The sequence below is a fragment of the Cavia porcellus genome, unplaced genomic scaffold (genome assembly GCF_034190915.1).
Source record: "Cavia porcellus strain 051 isolate PalLab524CR breed Dunkin Hartley unplaced genomic scaffold, mCavPor4.1 scaffold_31, whole genome shotgun sequence".
NCBI lineage: Eukaryota > Metazoa > Chordata > Mammalia > Rodentia > Caviidae > Cavia > Cavia porcellus.
The window spans coordinates 36,032,371-36,038,370 of NW_026947514.1; the positions used below are offsets into that span (position 1 = coordinate 36,032,371).

General features: G+C 42.0%; 1 protein-coding gene across 2 annotated transcripts in view; it reads right to left on the reverse strand.

Moving 5' to 3' along the window:
* Positions 1-1,457, reverse strand: part of Fut8 (fucosyltransferase 8) — a 409,437-nt gene extending 407,980 nt beyond the window's left edge. The window contains exon 1 of one of the 2 annotated variants that reach the window (XM_063240896.1): positions 1,313-1,457. The gene's annotated coding sequence lies outside the window, so the exon portion shown is untranslated. The remainder of the gene's footprint in view (positions 1-1,312) is intronic. The other variant, XM_063240899.1, reaches the window with a different exon arrangement.
* Between the last annotated feature and the right edge of the window lie 4,543 nt (positions 1,458-6,000).

The window sequence follows — 6,000 nt, forward strand, 5'->3', positions numbered from 1 at the left end:
TTCTTGACTGGTCTTGAACTCATTATGGAACCACAACTGGCCTCAAATTTGAGATCCTTCTGCCTCAGTTTCCTTCATGCTGGGATTACAGGCATATACCACACACCCACCTGACAAAAGAAATCTTGACAAAATACTACTTAGTTGGTGGCAAAAGAAATCAAAGTTTTCCCAGAGAGGAGAGTAGAAAAAGAATAGAGCTAAAGACAGAGGTTTAGGAAAGACATAAATTTAGGAGCAGAAAAAGGAAAAAAAAAAAAAAAACAGAGAATGAGTTGTCACAGATGCAGAGGCAGAACTACCTCACTAGGCTGAGCATTAAGAAAGAGAAACTGGTCGTTCAGAACAGAGGCTCTGAGACTGTTATGGTTCTAATCTGGATGTCCTCACAAAGCCTCATGTGCTCATAGGCTTTTGAGGGTGACTGAATTGTGGGAATATGATACTCATCAGTGGATTGGCCTGCTGATTTGTTTATATCTAAATGTGACTTTGGGAGGTGAAGCCTGGGTGGAGGAGGTGGGAAGTGGTCACTGTGAGTGTAGCCTGGGAGGGTCTGTGGCTTCTCTATTCCTCCCTTGCCTTTCTCTGCTTCCTGTCTGCCATGCCATGAAAACCCTCCTCTGCCATGGCCCCCCTGTCTTGGAGCCAACCAACTATGGACTGAACTACTACAAATTATGAGCCAAAATAAAATTTTCCTTTGATACATCATGCATATTTAGTATTGTGTTTCAGTGAAGAGAAAGTTACTAAGACAGAAAAGAAGCCAGGGGAGTTATTAACTAAAAGGCCACTGATGACCTTCAAAGAAGCACAACCAGAGACACATATCGGCAGATGGACACCCCAGGCCAGCCCGCAGCAAAGGGTGAGCAGCAGCTGTTAGGCTTTTTCCTTTCCCATGCTGGCAGTGGATATGACTGCCTTTGCCTGTTTTGTCCTCTCTGTCCACTGAGCGTGCTTGTAAACTATGCCAGGGACAAGACAGGTTTGAAGTGTGTCGGAAAATGAAATGAGGCACTAAGACCCTGAGTGGATGCTAAGGGTTGGACCATTGTCAACCAACTATAGAACCACTGAGTTCTTGGGATCCCCAGTCTTCTCCAGAAACTCTTAGATTTCCCTTTTCCTCTTAATTCTGTATCCCCTTAGGGTAGTTAAGGATAAAACCCAGTCTGGTGGGTACCAGCTTGCACTGCTCTGTCTGCTGGCCCAGGCAAACTAGACACTACGACTTCTTTCTCTCTCTGTCTCTGATTCTCTCTCCACGCGTGCTCACACACGTGCTCACACACACGCGCATACTTACGTTGGTGGTGGGGGTGGGAAGATCTCTGGCAAAGTCTCTCAGTCTCAGCAACTCAAAGTTAACCCCAAATAAATGGAACTAACTTTGTATTTAAGGAGGCTCATCTATGCTCCCTATTAAAACAGCTGATGCCAGGAGAGCCCAGGCTGTGATGTGTGCAGTGAGGCAGGATGCTTCTAGCTGGGGAAGATGAGCAACCAGACAGCCTGTGCCCACCTTTTCCGCTGGGTGGGGTGCACGGAGATGGTTATAGAATAAAGAATCTCAAGAAGTGTGAGAGTCACCTAACAACAGGCCAGCCACAGACTTCCTCTCTTCTGAGACCCTACCCCGCCCCTCTACTCCTCAACCACAGCTTCCAGCCAAGTGGTCTCTGGATGGGGCCGCCTGATGCTCACTGCAACCCCTAAAAGGGACAAATAGGGGGCAGAGTCCACTGCCTGGTCCTCCCTGTGAAGTTCACTGAAAGGGAACATTGTCAACAACTTTTCTCTGCCTTTGACTCAGCAATGTGCATGTCAGTTCCTCCGTACTCCTCATGACAGTTCCCGTGAAGAAGTAAAAGTTAAATCCTCATCAGAGAAGTAGAAGAGCTTAACCTTTTCCTCTTGATTTTTCCTTGCTTTTAATCCAAATATCTGCATCTGCTCGGTCATAGAGTGACCTTTAACTTTGGGTGGCAATTCCTGGAGGTCCTTCTTGTCTCCTCAAGGGACAGACTTCTTTTTAACTGACACAAAAAGTACACATATTTGTGAGGCAGTCTGTGAGGTTTTTATACATGTATCAATTGTGTAATGTTCAAATCAGGGTAAATATATCTGCCTCCTCAAATAGTTTTTATTTGTGGTAAAATTTTTTTTTTCTGGCTGTTTTGAAACGTACAACACTTTATCATTATAGTCTCCCTGCTGTGCAGTAGAAGCCAGACTGCCAGCTGAGGCACTGCATGTGTGTAAATCCCAGTTTCAGGAAGGCTGAGTTAGGGGATGTTACGGATTAAGAACTGGTGGTCAACTTAGTGCCAGCTGGATTACATTCAGCATGGCATTGAGTGAAGATGCTCCATATGAGGAAAGTTGCCAGGATAAATAGGTTGGAGAAGAAGGAGGCATTGAGGGTTGAGGCGTTAAGGAGGCATTGTGGGTTCTCCTACGAGTTGCTGTCTGAGCTGTTGGTTCTCCTGGAGAACCTTTGGTCCTCACATCGAGCATTGCTTCCTGGCTCCGGAGAGGAAGACGTCTGCGGCCTGGTCTCCAGGATGAACTCGTCACGCTGCTTCCTGGCACATACCCGACTGTGCTTGTCGTCAGAGGAGCTCAGGGCCTCCGTGTCGCTGAGGGCAGCTGTGGTACCTTTCAGGACAGCCCTGGTCTTTGTTGTGAGTGTGACTTCTCGGCTCCAGCGTAGAGCCCTCATCCCATTAGCACAGCTCCTTCATCCTGCTGGCATAGACTTTCTGGCTTTCACCACTGACCCTTGGGTCTTCCCAGCACGGATCCATAAAAGAGACTGGCATGAATCCTTCTTGTGGGCTCTTGACCTCCAGTTGGACTCGTGGAGGCACTGTCCTGAGCTCTGGGTTTTTATCTGGACTCATGTGGGACATTGCTGTGTGGTTTAAGCTCTTGACTAAATAGTCTATGTCTTTGGTGTTATGGATAGATTTCCTGCATTTTCCTGTGTTAACTCCTGGTGACCATTATAAAACTATTATAAATTCCATGTCTTGAACCTAATTGTTCTCTGTGTACAATCCCTGACTACAACAGGGGATTGCAACTTTGAGCCCAGTTTGAGCTGCTCAGCATAAAAAGTAAAATAAAACAAAATGGGCTGGAGATTGGCTCAGTGAAGAGAACTTACACACCAAGCATTGCATGCGTGTTCAATCTCCATCTCTCTCTCTCTGTCACACATGCACACACACACATCCACACACACACCCCAGATGCATTTTTCCTAACTGTAACTTAACATTCACTGGTCAATCTTTCCCTAACCCTCCCTCTCCACTTTTCTCCCAGGCCCTGGTAAGCTGCTCTACGCTCAGCTTTTATGAGATCAACTTCTAGATTTCACATGAGTGAGATCATGTAGTATTTGTCTTTCTGTGCCTGACTTATTTCATTGAACATAATGTCCTAGATTTTTTTTTAATGTACAAAGTTTACCTTGCTCCTCTGAGGATCTGAAGGGGGAGTTTACTAACCACCATAATATTTTCACATATTTTACTCAATTCTCTTCATTGCCTGTACATTAGATATTATTATTATCTCTAATTCACAAAAGAAAAATACATTTATAAATGGCCAAGTAATCTGCCTAAGGTTGCTGAGTTTATAAGTCTAAGAGCTGAGGACTGGACTTCTGCCTTCTGATTTTAAAGCTTGCACCAAGCTAACAAATCCAAGGTGAGAAGCCGACTGGGGAAGGGAGACTGCATGGGAGGCAGAACCTCAAATCTCTGTCTTGTCCTCTTTTTAGGGAGTCCAAATAACTAGAACTAGGAAACAAAGTAAAGAAAATATACCAGTACTGAGTGATGGATTTAAACTTTTTTTGACTGTGACCCACAGTAAAAAATACATTTTATATTTCAACCAAAATATATACAGGACCAAGAGCTTTATTAAGAATGATGTACTGTGACATATTTTGTTCTACTCCACTGCATTTCTTTTTCTTGTTAATAGTGGTTTTGACCCACAGAATTGATTTCATTACCCGTGATTGAAAAATGCTGCCTTAAACCATAAACTTCACATTTCAGAGACAAATTTTCACCCTCTTCTTATATAAAGTGCCAACTGACACAGAGCAGAACACACAGCATATACTTAGGAAATACTTGTTAAGTTTCTGAGATTTTACAGAATCACAATCTACCACTTCAACAATTGTTTCAGAAACTCCTCAGTTTCTTTTAGGTGGAAAAGATCACTCTAATTCTGAATCGTGGCAAACCATTCACATACATCAAGTTAAAAATTGATCTCTGTTGTGAATCCAAACTTGTAAATCTGAAGCAAAATAAAAGCAATTAGATTTTGTTCAATGACCATGAATGAAATGCCCTACACTGCACACATTGTCTTGGGGGCAAAGATTCAGAAACAAACAAGGTCCAGTCCTGTCCTCAAGGAGCTGGAACAAAGTGGAGCCTGCGATGGGAAGCTGGAATTAGGGAGCACGTGAGAAGCATGGAGGGGAGGAGCGCAGCACAGTTCCTGAGGAGCCACCGTGAGCCTAGATTTCAAAGAATAATAGATGAGAGAATAATGGAGGAAAGCTGTTTCAACCTGTGGATATAGCACTTGCCATGCTGTGGCCATCAGACTTGACTGTCTTCCTTGCCGCTAATCCCCACACTTCTGGTTTCAATAATTCTGGGGCTCGTGGAGTGGGAGTGGCCACTAGTTCTATGTATCATTTAGAGAAAATTCAGACTAACATGAACCAATCATGATGCTCCAGGATCCCTTCTGGTTACTAGTTAGGAATTGACATAAAAATAAGTCTGGCCAAATATTTGAGGGAAGAAAGACCCTCTGAGAGCAATCTGTAAACTAGGTTTCCTTGTTCTTAGAACAAGAAACTGTCTTTTTCGTATGGGTGCTGTATTTTGTCAATGATACTTGCCTGTGAAGCAGTCATCTTGTGACCAGGATATACATAACTGGAACAGCCAAATCCCAAAGACAGGAAGACTGGGGACCTCAGTATCTTGGTGATAGCTGAAGTAATCAGTCCTAGAGTTATTTATTGATATCAGAACATGATGTCATGTAAGCTAATAGATTTTTCCTATTATAAAAGTCAGCCATGTTAGGGTTTTATGGTCTTTGTAGTCAAAATTAACCTAAACTGATGAAAACTTTTGGATTCTCTAGGGCAGAAATTGGAATACAAAAGTTAAATCACACTATGCTACGAACTCTGTATAGCTTTAAGACAAGATTCAAATAGTTGTTAAACATATGAAAAAAATTCAAGTTCACTCTTAAATACAAATGCACTTGAAACTACATGAGATGCTATTGTTTACCTCCAGATTGACAAAGATCCAAAGTTTGACAGGGTTGAATATTGCCAAGAGAAAACCAGAGCACTCATGTGTTGCAGGTGGCATTATAAACAGGATCAATCTATGGAAGACAATTTGTCCTTAATTTTCAAAACTAAAAATGCATTGAATCCCAACAACTAAAAACTAAATATGTATTAGATCCAAACAACTCTATTTCTAGGTGTTTATCCTACAAATACATTCAGTGTGTGTGCGAATGGTAATGCACAGGGATATTATAGTATTGCTTATAAAAGCAAATTGGTTAAAACCTAGTCAATTGTTCACGAGTAAAGGACTAATAGAGCACATTGTTATGTTTGTTTGAATTATATATCGCCATTAAAAAGAATTAATTCTATATGTATTGATTGTGAATATATCAAATAAATGGTTAACTGAAAAAAGTAATATGCATAATAATACAGAATATGCTACTATGTGTATGTGTATGTGTATGTGTATGTGTGTTTATACACAGGGGAAGGACATTTGAAAATCAATAAGCTGCAGTGATTCAAAATCTGGAATTATTAAAAAGAAATTGATATCATCAGCTGTCCTAATGAGATGAACTAAGAGGGATGGAGGATGGAAAGGAGGGGAAACTGGCTTT